This window comes from Microcaecilia unicolor, chromosome 8, assembly GCF_901765095.1.
Source record: "Microcaecilia unicolor chromosome 8, aMicUni1.1, whole genome shotgun sequence".
NCBI lineage: Eukaryota > Metazoa > Chordata > Amphibia > Gymnophiona > Siphonopidae > Microcaecilia > Microcaecilia unicolor.
The window spans coordinates 41,464,416-41,485,320 of NC_044038.1; the positions used below are offsets into that span (position 1 = coordinate 41,464,416).

Consider the following 20,905-nt stretch of genomic DNA (forward strand, 5'->3'; position numbering starts at 1 on the left):
AAAAAAAGACCTTTTTTCCCAAGGACTGTTTTCCGCAACCTGGTACAATCAATGGTGCTCAGCCATCTAGACTATTGCAATGCACTCTATGCCGGCTGTAAAGAGCAAATAATCAAGAAACTTCAGACAGCCCAGAACACTGCAGCCAGACTCATATTCGGTAAAACAAAATATGAAAGTGCTAAACCCCTACGAGAAAAGCTACACTGGCTCCCACTTAAAGAACGCATCACGTTCAAAATATGCTCCCTAGTCCACAAAATCATTCACGGAGAAGCACCAGCCTACATGTCAGACCTGATAGACTTACCACCCAGGAATGCTAAAAGATCATCCCACACATTCCTTAATCTGCACTTCCCCAACTGCAAAGGTCTAAAATACAAACTAATGCAAGCGTCGAACTTTACCTATGAGCACACAGCTATGGAATGCACTGCTGCGCAACTTAAAAACGATTCACGAACTAACAAACTTCCGCAAACTACTGAAGACCCATCTCTTTAATAAGGCATACCACAAAGATCAACAAATGTGAACATACTCCACTCCTCCAAATACATTCAGAACTGTCATAATATCTGTTTGTTATACTACTATCATGTTCTACTATTATCATGTCACCCAAGATTCTTCTGTAACACTAAATGTCTACTTTCTAATATATTTCCACTATTCATGATGTATTGTAAGCCACATTGAGCCTGCAAATAGGTGAGATAATGTGGGATACAAATGCAATAAATAAATAAATAAATAAATAAACATACAAAATTCTCACAGGAACTAAATATCACAATAAAAGATACAAAATGGACAGCCATACCATGGTCCGATCACCACAAAGCGAACCTCTCTCTTCACTGGCAAACAAAACATTCACAACACAAACAAGAACAATCAACTTACACCACGAGAGACAAAATAGACCCACTAATATTTTGGCAACAATTCTATGATAACGAATGGACAACACCAACAGACTCACTCCGATTTCTCCATGATTGGGACAACAGATGCAGAACCATATTAGACAACATAGCACCACTCCAAACCAGAACCTCACATAGAAAAAAACTCAATACCATGTTAATAAAGAACTAAAAACACTTGAACGTGCATGGAATAAGAAAAAAAATGACTCTACACTCAACGACTGGAAGCAACTACAAAGAAAATACAAATACACTATCATATTATATTATAAAACTAAAATCAGTCCAGGCTACAAGGATACACATAAACTCTTCCAACTCGTAAATAAACTACTAAATACCACACCAGGTTACTTCTAATAACATAGATACCCCATCAGCAAATAACCTTGCTAATTACTTCAAAGAGAAAATCATAAAGCTACGAACTATGATACCCAGCAACATAATTGATTATACAAACCTCCTTGAGTGTCTAGATCCAATACATGGGGAATATCCAGCAGACCGAGCATGGACCAAATTTGACTCGCTATCGATCGAAAATATCTCCCAATCACTCAAAAGATGCGCCAAATCGCAATGCAAATTAGACATCTGTCCTAGTAATCTGATAAGAAATGCCCCTCAACAATTCATAACAGACCTCACGAGACACCTGAATTACATGCTGCAAAATGGTCTCTTCCCAAAAGATAAAGGAAATATTCTACTTACTCCGTTACCTAAAGATGCAAAGAAAAGTACAAGTGACTTAACCAACTATCGCCCAGTAGCATCTATCCCGCTAATAACCAAACTTATGGAAGGTATAGTGATGAAACAACTCACTAACCACCTAAATAAATACTCAATCCTGCATGAATCTCAAACAGGATTTCGATCGAACTACAGCACAGAAACAGTACTAGTAACCCTAATAAATACATTTAACAAACAATTGCAACTGGCAATAACATACTTCTCTTACAATTTGACATGTCCAGTACCTTCGACATGGTCAACCATGGAATATTACTACATATCCTGGAATACTTTGGAGTTGGAGGCAACGTTCTTAACTGGTTTAGAGGATTCTTGAAAACAAGATCATACCAAGTAACAACTAACGCGGCAATATCAGCCCCATGGTTACCTGAATGTGGAGTTCCCCAAGGATCCCCCCTCTCACCAACCCTCTGTAACCTAATGATGATACCACTAGCCAAGCTATTAGACAATCAAAACCTTAACCCATACATATATGCAGATGATGTCACGATCTACATCCCGTTCAAACAAGACCTAAAGGAAATCACTAACGAAATCAACCAAAGCTTCCAAATCATGCACTCCTGGGCGGATGCATTTCAGCTAAAACTCAATGCAGAAAAAACATAACGCCTAATACTCACCTCACAACACAACCCAAATAGATTCACCACCATAACCACCCCTAACTTTTCCCTTCCCGTCTCAAACAATCTGAAAATTCTGGGAGTCACCATTGACCGAAATCTCACACTTGAAAACCACGTGAAGAATACAATGAAGAAAATGTTTCACTAAATGTGGAAACTCAAAAGAGCAAAACTGTTCTTCCCAAGGACCATCTTTCGCAACCTGGTACAATCATTGGTATTAAGTCACCTGGACTATTGCAATGCACTTTACGCTGGTTGTAAAGAACAGACCATCAAAAAACTTCAAACGGCCCAGAATACTGCAGCCAGACTCATATTTGGAAAAACAAAATATGAAAGTGCAAAACCCCTAAGAAAGAAATTACACTGGCTCTCACTGAAAGAACGTACCATGTTCAAGATCTGCACGATTGTTCATAAAATCATCTATGGAGATGCCCCGACCTACATGCTAAACCTCGTGGACCTGCCACCCAGGAATGCTAAATGATCTTCCTGCACCTTTCTCACCCTACACTTTCCCAGCAGTAAAGGTTTAAAATACAAACTAACACACGCAACCAGCTTTTCCTACATGAGTACACAAATGTGGAATGCACTACCAACGAACTAAATAACTTCCGCAAATCTCTAAAAACCTCTCTCTAACAAGGCCTACCACGAGAACCCAACACCTAAACTCCTTTATTCAGAATGTCTTACTCTACAACTGCTTGACCAGATCCTCTTGTTTTCTTTTATCTCTTTGTAACACCAACTGTATTCTTTTCCCTGTTATGGCGATGCCATAACAGATCTTTGTAAGCCACATTGAGCCTGCAAATAGGTGGGAAAATGTGGGATACAAGTGCAATAAATAAATAACTAAATAAATAAATATAAGGGGGTAATGGTGAGATGTGTACCTGGGACCTTTTATGTGAAGTCCACTGCAGTGACCTCTAGGATGCCCCACTGCTCTGCTGAGATGTTTGTGTGATCAGTCTACTCAGAATGCTCTGACTGGGCGGGGGGAGGGGGGGGGATACATCCCATTGGCTTGTTTTTGTGTGGTTTTTTTCCTTGGAAAATGGTCCCTAAAAAGATACACACTGAGCACAAAAAGTCTAGCAAATAGCCTTTTTCGAAACAAAAAAAAGTTTCACTATTGGATTTTTGGATGCTTTTCACAAAATGTCCAAAACTGGATTTAGACCTCATATCAAAAATGCCCCTCGGTATATGTTAAGGATTTGGTTAAGAACCACCAAGTTAGTCCAACAAACAAGTGTCATCTACAACTTGCTTGTTGATCCTACATGATAAAATGGAATGTGACAACCAGAATACTTTACTCAAATCTCCTTGGAAACTGTTTCCTTGTGGGAAGAGTGGACATCAGAAATTAGAAAGTCCAAAAGGCAGCTAATAGATTGAGTCATTAAGGATGTAGATAGGATAATTAGATGAGAAAAAAAACATATGGTCAGTTGTCTATTAGGTCATTGGGTATGGCAGATATAGCACTCTTGCATAAGAGATTTCTGGTTTGGGCTGGGAAAAACTCAGGTGTCATGGTATGCATTGAAACCAGTTACATAAATCAGATTACGAGAAAGGTCTCTCTAATTATAAGGAAGTAGATGCAAAGAAAGGTGAGGCTGAGATAATATTTCTGGAAATACTGCTTGCTGCATACGCTTTGTAGAGCTATAGAAATGCTAAATAGTAGTAGTAGTAGTAGTAGTAGTGCTACATGCTCCACCAGGAAATTAGAGGTGAATTTTGGAAATTAGTATCTGCCTTTGCAAAGGTCTATTTTTAATACTTCTCAGTATTCCTAGGTCACAAGTTGATTTTCAAAGGGCATTTCCTCCCCAAGTTTTCCTTTAAAAATTCTGCAGTAAGCTGGTGCCACAGGGAGGTTGTAACCTATGCACTTTATAAGGCTCTGGTGGCAGTTCATCACGCAACATGTCATCACTCTGACACTTCATCAACTGAGAGTTCCATCACTTTCAGTATTTTTTTTTTTTTTTTTTTTTTTGCTTCCAACTCCCAAAACAATGAGAGAGAAAATATGTACTAATTATCACTTTCAGAGTATACAAGTATATATATAACGCCGATTTTTAAAAAAGGTTCCAGGGGAGATCCGGGAAATTATAGACTGGTGAGTCTGATGTCGGTGCTGGGGAAAATGGTAGAGGCTATTATCAAAAACAAAATTATAGAGCACATCCAAGGACATGGATTACTGAGACCAAGTCAGTACAGCTTTTGTGTGGGGAAATCTTGCCTGACCAATTTACTTCAATTCTTTGAAGGAGTAAACAAACATGTGGACAAAGGGGAGCCGGTTGATATTGTGTATCAGGATTTTCAAAAGGCGTTTGACATTGTGCTGTCCCTGGAACCGATGCTCCGCACACTGCTGAGTAAAGAAAAAATTACAGGGGTATCGATGGCGGCACAGACCATAAAGGTACTAGCTTTTGCGGATGACCTATTAATGACGGTGACAGAGCCCGCCAGATCTATGGCCCCCTTATTAAAAGAAATAGAAAACTTTGGTAGGATTTCGGGGTTTAAACTAACCCTAACTAAATCAGTAGCCCTCGAGATAGTACCGGACATACACAGGGGCTGGAAAGATAAAATTCCCCTTACCTGGGAACAGACTTCTATCAAGTATCTAGGAGTACGAGTGACAGCAGATCTATCCCAGCTTTACGAACTAAACATTCATAAACTACTATATGAGACTAAACAGACCTTGCAGGCTTGGAAGGCACTTCCTGTATCCCTATTGGGTAGGATTGCATTGTTTAATATGGTTATTGCTCCGAGATGGATATACATCTTTCAAACAATACCACTATACCTGAAAAGGGGGGACGAACGTATACTGCATCGTCACTTACAACATTTTCTTTGGAAAGGGAAAAAGGCACGGCTCCCTATCTCTTTGTTAAGTATACCGGTGGAATATGGGGGATTGGGACTATTGAATATAAAGTTCTTGAGTATAGCTTGTGGCATGAGACATATAAATGATTGGTACAGACACACCGAAGATTACACTAACACGTCTTTGGAACTGGGCCTAATGCGAGGGATACACTTTAGTAACTATCTACATAGTGCGGGAGTGCCCATGCCCCAGGCCTTGAGAACTTCCGGGATACTGACCACTGCTAGGGCAGTATGGGGATGGGTGTGCTGACTGCATCAATTTTCAGCTAAAACTACACCATATTTGTCTATATGTGATAATTATGCTTTTATGCCAGGGCAAATGTATTCCATATTTCGGAGATGGGAATCCAAAGGTATTAAATATCTCCTTCACGTGGTGAATAAGGAAGGCCACATTAGACCCTTCGGGGAATTGCAAAAAGACTATGGCCTGCCATCAAGCGATAAATTATTTTATGGACAGCTAAGACATTATATATCAACACTGAAATGGACATCGCTGACAGAGGACGTACAGGAGGAACTCTCCTCCGCCTACTCTTTGGAGTCACAGCAGAAAGTACCCATGGCATACCACCATAGACACATAAGAGACACAGCCTTGGAGCTGGACTACCAGGGTTTGGCGCAGGCCTGGACTAAGGATTTACAAATGACAATCATGGCACAACAGCTGCAAGCCCACATTCTTCATATAAGAAAGGTTACAGATTCTGCTGTGCATTGGGAATTACAATACAAGATGGCCCTCCATTTGCATATCCCACCGAAGAGAGCATTCTACATGGGACTCTCACCTTGGGGTGAATGCGCAAAATGTGGTAATCTCGGTGCAACGGTGGGTCATATGTTTTGGCACTGCGTGGGTGTCCAGAAGTTTTGGAAAAAGATTATAACCAATGTGACTCGCACCTGGGGGCAGCACTGGTATTATGATGCTTGCATGCTATTTGGCCACCCGCAATTGGGGAAGGCAGCTAAACGAGGTTATAAAGCATTTGCACTCAGAGCTATTCTGATTGGCAAACAAACGATACTTTCAGAGTGGATGTCAAACCAGCCACCTACTTGGCAACAGTGGCGTACACGAATGATACTTCTAATGCGAATGGAACGCATGGCTATAAAGGATTTAGACTCGAGGCCGGGTAAGGCATTTCAGCAACGATGGAGCCCATTTTGGAATACAATGACTCCGGCTGCCAGAAGTCACCTATTAAATTTCTGAGACTGTAAATTTACGTGCCAGAAGATAAATTGCTAGACACTGGAGTAAGGAGGGAAAGGGGAGGGAATAGGGTAGATTGGGGAGGGAGGAGTTTAAGGGACGGGGAGGAAGGTGGGGGAAAAACAAAAATATATATTTGTCAAGCTACAGAATGATGAGATATTTTGTTACATTACGTGATTATCATTGATTGTTTTATATCTTTGTAATTCTCTAATAAAAAGGAGTTAAACATAAAAGGCGTTTGACAAGGTACCTCATGAAAGGCTACAGAGGAAATTGGAGGGTCATGGGATAGGAGGAAATGTCCTATTGTGGATTAAAAACTGATTGAAGGATAGGAAACAGAGAGTGGGGTTAAATGGGCAGTATTCACAATGGAGAAGGGTAGTTAGTGGGGTTCCTCAGGGGTCAGTGCTAGGACCGCTGCTTTTTAATATATTTATAAATGATTTAGAGATGGGTGTAACTAGCGAGGTAATTAAATTTGCTGATGACACAAAGTTATTCAAAGTCGTTAACTCGCGACAGGATTGTGAAAAATTACAGAAGGACCTTACGAGACTGGGAGACTGGGCGGCTAAATGGCAGATGTTTAATGTGAGCAAGTGCAAGGTGATGCATGTGGGAAAAAAGAACCTGAATTATAGCTACGTCATGCAAGGTTCCACATTAGGAGTTACGGACCAAGAAAGGGATCTGGGTGTCGTCGTCAATAATACACTGAAACCTCTCAGTGTGCTGCTGCGGCTAGGAAAGCGAATAGAATGTTGGCTATTAGGAAAGGTATGGAAAACAGGTGTGAGGATGTCATAATGCCGTTATATCACTCCATGGTGCGACTGCAACTTGAGTATTGTGTTCAATTCTGGTCGCCGCATCTCAAGAAAGATATAGCAGAATTGGAAAAGGTGCAGCGAAGGCCGACTAAAATAATAGTGGGAATGGGACGACTTCCCTATGAAGAAAGACTAAGGAGGTTAGGGCTCTTCAGCTTGGAAAAGAGACGGCTGAGGGGAGACATGATAGAGGTATATAAAATAATGAGTGGAGTGGAACAGGTGGATGTGAAGCGTCTGTTCACGCTTTCCAAAAATACTAGGACTAGGGGGCATGCGATGAAACTACAGGGTAGTAAATTTAAAACAAATCGGAGAAACATTTTCTTCACCCAACGCATAATTAAACTCTGGAATTCGTTGCATACATACATGCATAGATACACACACTTTTATCATCACTTTCAGTGTATAGGGATTTGTTTTGCTCCCAAAAGGTCAGATTATAATCACTGTGGCTCGTATTTTCTCATGTACATTATCTCATACACAGTTTTGGGAGCAAAAAATATATATACTGAAAATGGTAAGTGTTAGTGGCACATTTTCTCATGTGCTTTTTAGAGGGCACATACTTTTAATATGCAGACATGCAAATTTATTAAATCCCTTTTTCATGTTAAAAACCAGGCTTTACACATGGAGGCATTAGAAAATTATCCCTCCCCCCCTCGCATGTACCTCTGAATAGCACTGAATGCATCCAGTAGGCACGACAAATTAATCATAATAAATCATAATAAATGCTAATTATTGATGCCAAGCCCATGGGAAACAATCCCGATGGGCATTGCATCATTCAGGCAGTTTGATCGTTGCTCAAGAAAGTTAAATATAATATTTGTAAGAACATTGTGTGTGCTTTCTAGTCCTGACAAAAGTTATTAGTCTTGATAGTCTCACACACGAGTGATACGGACTGAACGCACTGCAGTAGGACATGTGTATACACTCCTATCCTGAGATGATATTTAATTGCCTCTGACCTTATGTGCAACTTTCTTCAAATTAGGAGTGGAGTAGCTTAGTGGTTAGAGCATTGGTCTTGATACCAAGAGATGGTGGGTTACTGCTGCTCCTTGTGATCTTGGACAAGTCACTTAACCCTCTATTTTTTTTAATGCAGAAGTTTTTATTAAAGTTTGAAAACCAGAATATAATCAAGAACAAGACAAAACAAAAATGTCACTATGCAATTTATCTTGCTAGGCAGTTTAAACTTCAAACCATAACTCTTTGGCATATTGCTATTACCCATATCCAAAGCAAGATTTAATCTTCTTCATATCCCCCCAGAAACTTTCCCTCCCCTAATTAACACTTCCCATGAAGCTAACCCTCCCCCCCCACCCTCCCTGAGGACAGTAGCATGGAAAACTGAGGACATGTTCGCAGGAAGGACAACAGTTTATTCCTTCAAAGTGCTGTCAGTTTATTTGTACGGCAGACAAAGTTCACTTTAGCTATTAAAAATTCACATGTAGGGGTCCGTGATTGTTTCCAAAGAGTTGCCAAAGCTAAGTGGGCTGCCGTCATGACATTAAAACAGTACTTCCTCTGTAGATCCGCAGTTTTAATATGCAGAAGTCCTCATCCCATGTTTGCCTGAAACTGGTGTCACTTAACCCTCTATTACTTCAGGTTACAAATTTAGGGGTCCTTTTACTAAGGTAAGCTGAAAAAAGGCTTGCGGTAGAGTAGCTGCGTGTTTTGGGTGTGCGCCGATCCATTTTTCAGCGCGCCTGTAAAAAAGGCCTTTTTTAAATTTTTGCAGAAAATGGACGTGCGGCAAAATCAAAATTGCTGTGCGTCCATTTTGGGTCTGCGACCTTACCGCCAGCCATTGGCCTAGCAGTAAAGTCTCACGTGGTAACCAGACGGTAATGACCTGCGCACGTCAAATGCATCAAATGCCACTTGGTGTGCATCCGAAAATAAACATTATTTTTCAGCCGCATGTATCGGACATGCGCCAAAGATGAAATTACTGCTAGAGCCATGCAGTAACCGGGCGGTAACTCCATTTTGGCATGTGTTGGGTGTGCGTACATGCTTACACGTCTTAGTAAAAGGGCCCTTTAGATTGTGAGCCCTTCGGGGTCAGGGAAATACCTAGTATACCTGAATGCATCTCACCTTCTTATTTCCATTACTCATGATGTATTGTAAGCCACATTGAGCCTGCAAAGAGGTGGGAAAATGTGGGATACAAATGCAATAAATACTGAAAAGGTGCATCCAAAATCTAAATAAATAATTTTCTAATACATCTTACTCTTACCTCTTACCTATCTATATGTTCCAACTTTGCTTATATCCTATACTGTCTATTAAAATGTTTTATTATGTATTGTGTTAACATTGCCATACTTTGTATTATTTGAACATTTTTACCACTATAATTGTCTACTGCTTATCACAACGCAACAATGATTTTGCTACTGAGAGAAAAACATGTGATTTATACTAAACTAGCCGTTGAGCCCGTAAAAACGGGCTCGTATAGGATGGGAGGAGGGGGGTTTGAAAGGCCTCTTCTCCTCGCCACTGCAAGGCCCCCCCCCGCCGCCGAGCTTGCCGCTGCCCCTCCGAGGTTACTGCTACGCCCCCCCCCCCCCAGAGTTGCCGGCACCCCTCCACCCGGGCTGGGCCCTCGCTTCACTATTGAAACAGCGCGGGAACGCAGCACACAGCTCAGATGAGCTGCCGTCCTTCTTCTCTACCTGTGTTCCGCCCTCGTGGGCGAGATCGGGACACAGGCAGGGAAGGAAGGCCGACGGCAGCTCAGCTGAGCTGTGTGCTGCGTTGACGCTGTTTCTATAGTGGAGTGAGGGCCCGGCCCGGGTGGAGGGTGGGTGGTGGCGGCGACGACGACCTTGGGGGGGGAGGCGGTAGCGACGGCGGTTTCGTCCCTCCCCTTGCGCAGTAGAGACCCTCTCTGTTCTGCCCACGTCATCACGTATTGACACGGGGGCGGGACAGAGAGGGTCTTTACTGCGCATTTGCGAGTGAGTTCGGTCACTCGCCGTTTATATGTTTGATTGAACCCGCCGATTCCAAATATGAACTCCGAATTTGCCTGGCACGTCTAGATTTTAAGTTATACATGCAAAGCCTATTCACTTATAATATTAATGCTTGGGATGCATTTATGCTAGTAGTGCAGAACTTCCTTGGGAACAGACGAGCTGAAAACTATGCAGAACTAGTAGACAACATGCTTAAAGCATATGAACAACTTGGCTGCCAAATGTCATTGAAAATGCATTTCTTACATTCCCATCTTGACTTTTTCCCACCCAATTTGGGACACGTAAGTGACGAACATGGAGAGAGGTTCCATAAAGACTTTTCTACAATGGAGAACAGATATCAAGGCCGCTGGAATCCCAACATGATGGGGGACTACTGCTGGTTTTTGCAACGTGAAAATATAACCGGTCACAAATGCAAAAGTAGATGCCTGAAGCACTTTTAACAGTACTGGGCCTTGCTGAAGTAGTTTAAATCATTTTTATTGATGGTAAAATCACAATAAAGTACAGCTGCAAGGCTTAAGTAAACAAAACATGAAACCATCAAGCATTTTACATTTAACCCCCAAGTCCACCCTCCATTCCTAATGCCTCCTCCCCTGTTATGGTATTGCTTTTATGTTTAACTTTTTTAACATGAACACAAATATTTCGATACTAGAACCAACAGCTTACAGTAACTTGGTTCACTTTTGCGACCTCAACCTTAATTACAAAATATGTTTACCATTACTGTGTTCTTACCACCTAACTTGCACTCCAACCTTCTCTCCCCCCCCCCCCTTTTCCCCCATCCCTACCCTTCCTCTCCTCCTCCCCCCCTTTTTCTTATTGCCTCGGGGATTCCATCTCATCAACTTCCAACACTAAAAAAATAAAATAAAAATAAATTCATAACAACAGCACACAAGTATCTCTAAAGTTCAGAGGTTCAGCAAATGACTCCGTGCCCCTGACGTAAGTGTCATCCAGAACGGGGCCCAACACTGTTGAAATTTCCTCCCTTCTCTCGAGTCCAAATCGACAAGCCCAGCTCGTTCCAAGCGCATCAACAGCAGCATTCGTGTCCGCCATTGCTGCAGCATTTAGTCACAGTTATTTACACCAACCGTTGACATGGCATAAGTGGTGCACCTAAATGTTGGCACCTAAATGTCAATTTATGCTAGTATTCTAACGGTAAGTTGGCATTAGATAAATTTGTGTGAGGAGATCTACTGATCCACCTTACCAGCAGTGCACATTTCACTGGGATTTCTATTTGTGTGAGGCATGTGAAAAGGAAGAGATATGAAAATAAGTAATAAATGTAGGTTTCTCACAAATAAGATAATGTATCCCTTTATCCCACTGGGAACATTGGCTACTAATTAGCTATAGAATAATTTTTAAGATTTTGATGATGGTTCACAAAGTTCATTACTCTCGACTTCCACTTCTTTACCTATCATGCCTCTTGATTCTCTGTGCCAGGTCTTTAAGAGCTACATGACACAACCATCTAGTGGTCCCCTCCTTCCGCATTATATGCCTTGATACCATCAGAACAAAGATTTTCAGTGTTTCTGGTCCCTCCCTCTGGAACTCTCTCCTTACCTCTTAGAATGGAACACTCACTTCAAACTTTAAAAAAATGTCTTCAATCCTTGTATAATTTCAGGATGTATAGGATGGGAATCATCCCTCTTGATTAAATTTCCTTCCTCTCCTTCCTGCCCCTCTGAGGGACAGGTGGACAAATCAATGCTGATGTGCCTTTCTACTGCCTTCTCTCATTCCTTTTAGAGACTATTTCCTTTCAAACCCTGGTTTCAATTTTAATACTTCTAAACCACTTAGAAAGCTTACTGAATGAGTGATTTCACCTGCCTATCACCTCCTCCTGTGCAATCTGAGCTGATAGTTTCAACAACACCTCTGACTGTGTACTTGCATCTGCTCATCAGCGCATAGGAGCCAACTTTCAAAATGATTAGGGGTGCTTAATTTTTTTTTTTTACAGGTGGTGCATTTCTCCCCCCCCCCCCTCCTCAGAGTTCCAGGCCCCCTCCCCTCTCCTCAGCGTTCCAGACCCCAATCCCTCCCTCCCTCCTTCCTCAGAGTTCCAGACCCCCCTCCCTCCCTCCGAGTTCCAGACCCTCCCTCCCTCCAAGTTCCAGCCCCTCCCTCCCTCCCTCTGACTCCCAGCCCCTCCCTCCCTCCGACTCGAGTTCCAGTCCGACCTCTTCTCCCACTCCCACAACAGTCCTTCACCTGCCCCTCGCCTTCCTGCATGCCGCCCATAACTTAAAAGTCATCTTACCGGGGTCCCGGCGGCAGCAGTAGTGAAAGGCGACCACGAGCAGGCTTAGCGAGTCAGCGCTTCAGCCTGCCTTTCCTTCTCGTTGCTCTCAGCTTTGCCTCTGGTCCCGCCCTCATTTCCTGTTTCCACAAATGGCTCCCTCTGTGCTCCTCAAGTATTGATGATTTCCTCTCTAACCTTGCGCCTCAAAATGGCCACTTTCCAGCAGATCACTTTTGGACTACCTTTGACCCTGTTACAACTGAGAGGGTCTCTCAAGCCATCAGCAAATTTTCAAAAACCCACTGCAAATTGGAGAGCTGCCCTAATTACTTACTAAAATCGGCACCAGAATGTTTTATTGATGACTTTGTGTCCTATCTGAACTTCATGCTCCAGCAAGGACTCTTCCCTAAAGATCATGGTCGCATCCTCCTTACACCAATCCCTAAGGACCTAAAGTCCAAAACTAGCATTATATCTAACTATCGCCCTGTTGCAACAATCCCATTGCTAGTCAAGATTATGGAAAGCTTGGTCAATGTACAGCTCACTGATTATTTGGAAAAATTTTCTATTCTCTATGCCTCCCAATCTAGGTTCCGGTCTCAACATAGTACCGAGACGGTACTGGTTACACTCCTATCCAACTTCAAGAGGGAAATATCAATTGGGAAAAACATCTTACTTCTACAATTTGATATGTCCAGCGGATTTGACATGTTTGACCACAGCCTCCTTCTTACTTTATTAGCTGAATACAGTGTTGGAGGTACTGTTCTAGAAAGGATCGAAAGGAGAGAAATCCTTTAAACCAATCAGGTTAAAGTCAATTCACCTCCTTGGAGATCTCCATGTGGAGTACCTCAGGGCTCCCCACTATCACCAACCCTATTTAATATTATGTTGACTCCACTTGCAGCGGCCTTATGCAACCATGGCCTTAACTCTTTCATCTATGCAGATGACTTAACTATTTACATTCCCTTTAGATCTTCCTTAAACGAAATCTCGGACGCAATTCAGAACAGTTTTGCCATCATGTTCAACTGGGCGAACACATTTTAGTTCAAGCTTAACAAGGATAAAACAAAATGCCTCATTCTCTCATCCCAGTTTAATAAATCTATCCCGAGCTCAATTGCTGCGCTGGACTACTCCCTCCCTATCACAGATAGCTTGAAGTTGCTTGGTGTCATTCTGGATTCCCACTTGTCTCTCGTCCTTCAAGTTACATCTGTAACGAAAAGAATGTTCCTCTCCATGCGGTCACTTAAATGCATCAAGCAATTCCTACCGTGTGGCCTATTCCGGACTCTAATCCACTCTCTAGTATTGAGCCATTTCGACTACTGCAATGGAATTTACACCAGCTGCAAAGAATACATCCTAAAGAAACTCCAGACGGCACAAAATATGGCAGCGAGATTAATATTTGGGAAAACAAGGTTTGAAGCAGCAACACCCCTTAGAGAGAAACTTCACTGGCTCCCGATAAAAGAGCGTATCGAATTCAAAATCTGTGCTCTAACCCACAAGATCGTATACAGGGAAGCTCCAGCTTATATGTACAGCCTAATTGACCTCCCTTCCAGGAATTCCATAAAACCTTCTTGGACCTATCTCACTCTCCACTATCCTAACTGCAGGAATCTGAGATACAAATTGCTTTTCTCCTCCTCCTTTTGCTTTGTGAGTCCTCGTTACTGGAATGCTCTTCCATCTACAATAAAGGAGACCATTGACTACAATCTGTTCAAGAAGTCCCTTAAGACTTATCTATGTGGCAAATCATACTCTTCTGCTATTTAACTTCCGATCGGCCCTCGGTTGTTACACCTGTTGTTTGCTCCCCTCCCATGATGTTGCTTACTCTCTATTCTGACCTAGAATTTGTATGATATTCTTTCCGTAAATGTTAGCCACATAGAGCCCGCCATGGTGGGAATCTGTGGGATATAAATGTTCTAAATAAATAAATAACCAAATAAACTTGGAGACTTGGAGAAAGTCCATTAACCATTGGGGAAACCTACTGCTTATCCTTGGGGTTATGTAGTATGGAAGCTATCTCCCTTTCAGGATCCTGTCACGTACTTATGGTCACTGTTGGAAACAGGATACTGGGCTCAATGGACCTTTAGTCTGACCCAGTATGCGGATTCTTATGTTTTTATGCTCTCCCATTGGAGAGATCTGTTTGGTACATTCCCCTGTTTAAGTAGGAAGCATGAATTCTTAGAGGGAGAGAAAGAGCGTATATGTAGAATGAGTTTATGGTTGGATGTTGGACACAGATTAAGCTGAACACCCTCTCCTGAGTTCTGAAAAGTTATCTGATCATTCTGGGTCTGGGAGTGAAAGGCATGGTAAACTTCATGGCAGAGGGACATCCTGGTGGCAAGTGATAAATGCAGTGTCTGGGAATACTTGTGGAGCCAGAGGAGGAGATGGGGTACATTCTAGGGTAACAGTCCCCCACCCCTACTAACTCATCCATGGAGCCAACACCAGTGTGAGAACTGAATCAAGAAAGAGGAAGAATAAGGTGGATAAGAGGTACAGTTTCCGGAGACCCTTTGCAGAATGGGAAACCTGAACCTGGAAGCAAGAGGGGCATTTTGCATCATAAGCAACAAGAGAAGGAGGCATCTCCAGTATGAAAGAGAACCTGAAGGTTTTACATGACAGATGAACATTTTCAGAGCTTACGAAACATATATATATAACCTGTGTTACAGGAAAAAAGTGAAATAAACTATTTTTGATGGGTGAGACTTAATTTCAGTTCGCATCTGTATTATGCTTTTTTAAAATTAAAACACTAACATAAGTGATGTCATTCAGGGTTCAGTGCATTCCTAAGCTATGACTGCTGTCATCTAGAAGGGTGTGAGATCAGATAGCGCAACTTACACCTACCTTGTTTTATAGACTTCCTCTAAGCAAACTCTACACTTGCTACAGTTGGACACAGGAAACTGAGCTAGAGGGACCTTTGATACAATCCAGTTTGGTCATTTATACATCCTTGTGTCCTCATGGTTTTTTTTTTTAACCCTATAGTTCTTTGAACAAGAATTTACAAAGAATCAGAGAAAAATGAAGGCAGATAAAAACCATGGACTGGATTCAGTAAATGGGGCCCAAAATTTGCCACCAAAAGAAAATAGTGCTGAACAGTATTCTATAACACGCATTCTGGGATCAGCTCCCTTTATAGAATAGTGCGTAGTGCTGGGATCCACGCCCAACTTTGGGCACGAGGAGTTACACCAACTGAAGGCAGGTGTAAATTCTGGTGAGCAAGCTGGGTGCAGCTCCGCTCCAATCTATAACACTTTGCACATTTTAAGGGAACACCCCTGGCCTGCCCATGCCCCTCCCATGGCCACACCCCTTTTGCAGATTCACATGGAAACACACAGGCTATATTCTATAAACGGGTGCATAAGTGTGTTTTTGCGCAGATCTGCTGTTTCTGCCCCATTTTGGCACCTTGCATTCATTAGAACACTTTTCCACTCAAAAATTTCAGGTTGGAAGTAGTGCCTAATGGTCAGCACCATTTGTAGAATTCCCCTGCATATGGCCTATCCAGTCTGCCCATCCATGCCATCTACTACCCCTTCCTCTCCCCTGGAGATCCTATGTACTTGTTCCAAGCTTTCTCAAATTCAGATACAGTTTTCATCTCTACCACCTCCATTGGGAGGCCATTCCACAAATTCACCAACCTTTCTGTGAAAAAGTATTTCCTCAGGTTACTTCTGAATCTGTCCCCAAAGTTGCAGTAGGACTTGAACCACCAAACTCCCCCTCCCCTCTCTCAGCCCTGGTTTTCAGCAACCTACTCTAACCATTAGGCCACTCTTTACAGAAAATAAATTTATGTAAGAGCTCCAGAAGCATCCCTACAAAGCAAAGCGTCCTTGTAGATGGGACATGAGTAGGTTAGAAGAGTGTTCCATCTTTCCACAGCATCCCTCCCCCCAGGGGTGGACTGAGAATACTCTGGGCCCCCGGGCACTGAGACTACTCTGAGCCCCCCCCACCATGCTACTGCTGCCACCACCAGTGCTCCACCCCTGCCGTGCTGCCTCCCTTCCACCATGTTGCTGCTGTCTCCCCCCCTTCCCCCCCCCCCCCCACCTTGAAGGGTCTTGGTGGCCTAGAGGCTGTGGCTTCTTCAGGGGCAGGAAATAAATCCCCCCTTTCCTGTCCCGCTGTCTCTACTCTGCCCGGCATGGTGCCATGTTTACAAAATGGCTGCCGAGACTAGGAGTCTTCACAGCCATTTTGTAAACACAGTGGTGCAACCAGGGAGAATAGCGGCAGTGGCCACTAGACCACCAGGGCCCCATGAGGGCTGTAGTGTGCGGTGGCGGGCAACCAGGCAGAGCCTCTGGGCCCTCGGGCACTGCCTGGTTGCTCGAATGGTCAGTCTGCCCTGCCCCCCCAGTGGAGATTGCAGCAATGGGCCTGTCCTAGGTTTATGCTAGTGAAAGACCCCTAGGGGACAATTCTATAACTGGGTGCCTGGGAACCTCTTCTGTAAACAGATCATAGACATCTACTTTCCTTTAAAGAATACTAGCGTAACAGTGAAAATATGCGCCTATAATTTAGGGTTCAGTACTTACACCCAGTGGCGTTCCTAGGGTGGCTGCCACCCGGGGCAGATCGCCGATGTGCCCCCCCGGCGAAAGGACACCCTCTGGGTGCATTTTTACCTGCTGGGGGGGTGCCACGCGCCTGTCGGCTTCGCTCGTTCCATGCTCTCTCTGCCCCGGAACAGGAAGTAACATGTTCCGGGGCAGAAGGAGCACGGAACGAGCGGAGCCGACAGGCGCGTGGCACCCCCCCCCCAGCGGCGTGCACCCGGGGCAGACCGCACCCACCGCCCCCCCTAGGAATGTCTCTGCTTACACCAGCAATAGAGCAGGCATAAGTGCTTATGCCTAAATGCCAGACATACACAAGTAACCTATGGTATTCTATAAATTATACACATAACCAAGTTCTGCTCATGTTCTGCCCAGACTCCACCTACATGTCCGCCTACCTGTAGACTATGCACTATGAAAGATATGCACATATTTACAGAACAGCACTTAGAAGTTTGGCATATATGCATGAGATCTATTTGCATATAATGGAGGAAGTGCTTGCAAATAGATTCATTTGGGGAAATCCTGAAAACGAGACTGGATTACGGCACTTGAGGATTGAGGTTGGACAACCCTGTTTTAATGTCAAAGAACAACAAAAAGAGAGTCCAAATCTCCCGCAAAAAAAACACAAGAAAACAAAACAAGTGGAAGAAATCCAGAAAGACCAGACTACCACAGATGGTAAGAGCATCTTACCATCTGTGGTTTCAGTCTGGTCTTTCTGGATTTCTTCCGCTTGTTTTGTTGTTTTCTCAACCCTGTTTTAATACCTGGTCCAAAATAGGTGTTTAAATGTTTGCGCTTTTTCTGAGCCCATGGAAATAGTGGATGCGGAGTGCATAACACATTGGGGCCCTTTTACTAAAGTGTAGTGTGCGCTAACAGAATTTGTGCACACTAGATGCTAAGAAGCCCATAGGTATAAAATGGGTTTCTTGGCATTTAGTGCTCACTGAGCTTTAGTAAAAGGGCCCCATTATTTCTTGTTGGAACAGTAAAGCCTCACTTTATATGTTGTTTCCTTACGCGCGAGGTCTTGTTAATTTTAATGTGGCCTCTCTTAACTTTACTTCATAGAAAACTATTTTTAGCATGCACAAAAGGCCCGAAACCTACACTGAGAAATGGAAACCATCCCAGAGACAAGACATGAGTTGTCACTGTAAACTGACCTTTCCAGCACACCGGGCTGTTTGCCAGGCAGAGAATAACTGAGCAAACACAAAGCATCCTATATAAAAAGCACCTCCAACGTTCGGAAGCTGACTCCGTGGCACTTAAACCTTGAGGCATTCGTGCTCTCCATCTCATGAATTGACGTCAGTACTTCCTGGTACGTCACCAGCGACACTGACCAACCACATGAAAGCAGCACGAGGCACACCAATGGACTGATGCACACTGCCACAGACCTCCCTCTCCTGTCCGACTTCAGACACCCGCCCTCTCCGACTTCAGACCTCCCCCTCCTCCCCGACCGACTTCCTCCCGAGTCGCCATGCCGCTACAAAAAAAACCCAAAGCCCACACTTACCAGCTGATCCCCCCTGCAGCGCAGCACTGACAGCTGGAGCCAAGGGAAACGCTCTGGATCTGAAAACAGCAGCAGTCAGTCAGACAGGAACTAACTCCCTAACTCTCCGCAAATTCTTTGTTTAAAATAAATGTTATGGTTCACAAAAATTTTTTTTTCAAAGTGAGAAGAGAATGAAAGAGCCAAGCAGAGAGCACAGAATCCTGTCAGATGAGAGTACAGGGTGAGGCAGGGACCTTGCAGTAAGGTATGCCCCCAAAGGTGACTGAGGGAGGGAGGGGGGGGGAGGGCGACCCTGGAACTGGGAGGGAGGGAGGGAGGGAGGCGGGGGCCCTGGCACGCACTCTCATTCTCACAGACACACTCTCTCTCTCACAGACATACTCGCACCCAGTCTCACTCTCTCTCTGTCACACACACACATTCACTCTCTCTCTGTCACACACACAGTCACTCTCACAAACACTCTCTCAAACATACACACTCCGAGGAAAACCTTGCTAGCGCCCGTTTCATTTGTGTCAGAAGCGGGCCTTTTTTTCCTAGTGAGATAATAATATCAGCATTGTTCCAAGTATTGTTCTTTCAGAGTAAAGACAGAAGCTCATTGTGATTATTTGGACTTACTGTACTGTTCTGAAAAAGCAAGTACTGGTGAAACTTGAAAGTTTTGATACTATGCAGTGCTGTTCAGGTAACTTGAAAAGTGTCCAAAGGAGAACTATCATGGAATTTAGTAGAAGGCAAGAGCGCCACAGTTAGAGAATTACCTTTTTTTTTTTTTTTGTTCCATTTCCAAAATGTACCTAACCACTTAAAGAATCTGGTTAGTAATTTATTGTAGATGCTTTTAGTTCATTAAACCCTCTTCTCCTCAGTTGTCATCTTAATTGATTTGAATTAGTGGTTTATAAAAACAGGTTAACAGTAACAATACTTATTTAAACATTTTAACAAAATATTGTTCAAAAATGATTTTTGGTGACTCGTTTATTAACTTATAAAGAGAGACCATCACTTTATTTTGATGTATTAGGAAAGGGATTTGGATTTAGCTTGAGCTTTTTCAGTAGCAGCTTGAGGCCAGTTACTTACTGCATCTGAGTATATTTCCCTTTTCTTAGAAGCCTTAGAATCTAGTTTGAACATGAGGCAATGGATTGTTAAGTGACTTGCCCAAGATTGCAAGGAATATCAGTTGAATTTGATCCCTACCATCCTTATTCTCAGTCCAGTGACCAAACCATTAGGCTGCTACTCCTGGTAATGTGGTGATAATCTGCAAGCTTAGCTTCAATACCAGACCAGTCCAGAACCTGTGGGTTATATCTGTTGAACAGCAGATGGAGACAGAGATACAAAGTAGTTCTTGATTTGCCCCTTAAGGGCACTGTGCAGCCATAACATTGCTCTGTCTCCAGAGGATGGATGACTGATACCTGGAATAGTTTTTCAGGCAGTTGGAGAACTGAGCTTCATTTGAGCTGGGAGTACCTTTTAAGGTCGGAGCTCCATTAAAAAAAAAAAATTGGAGATGGGGTATAGCTCAGAGGAGTCTGAGGTTTTTCACCCCCCGCCCTCCTCAAACCTGTCTCCTCTAATTCTCCTCCTTCTTGTGAGGTGCTTCAAGGCAGCTCATTTTTTATTCAAATGGATAAAGGTTTTTAGCACCATTTTGAGCCTTGCAAGACTTGTTCTCTGTGGGTAAGCCAGAATGTACTCCATCTACAGATGAGGGGTGAGATTTCTTGGTGGTGGCTTTCCTGAAGGAGCTCTGGTTTGTAGTCAACCTTAATCACTGGCAGTGTCTTTGGAATTTTGCTATCAGACTATGCTAAGCTTTGAGGTGCATTCAGGGAGTTTTGATAGCAGCCCCTGCGTTTCTATGCTGTTGCCTTGCTGTTTTATTAGAAGCAAGTTGGGTGCTTCCTAGCTTTTGCCAGATACCTTTTTTTTTTCATGTTTGGGCCTAGCCATAGGAGCCAACGGTTGAAAATGATTGCGGGAGCTGAACTCAAC

General features: G+C 43.2%; 1 protein-coding gene across 1 annotated transcript in view; it reads right to left on the reverse strand.

Annotated features, from left to right (window-relative positions):
* Positions 1–18,941, reverse strand: part of LOC115475834 (LITAF domain-containing protein-like) — an 81,860-nt gene extending 62,919 nt beyond the window's left edge. The window contains exon 1 of the mRNA XM_030211864.1: positions 18,887–18,941. The gene's annotated coding sequence lies outside the window, so the exon portion shown is untranslated. The remainder of the gene's footprint in view (positions 1–18,886) is intronic.
* Between the last annotated feature and the right edge of the window lie 1,964 nt (positions 18,942–20,905).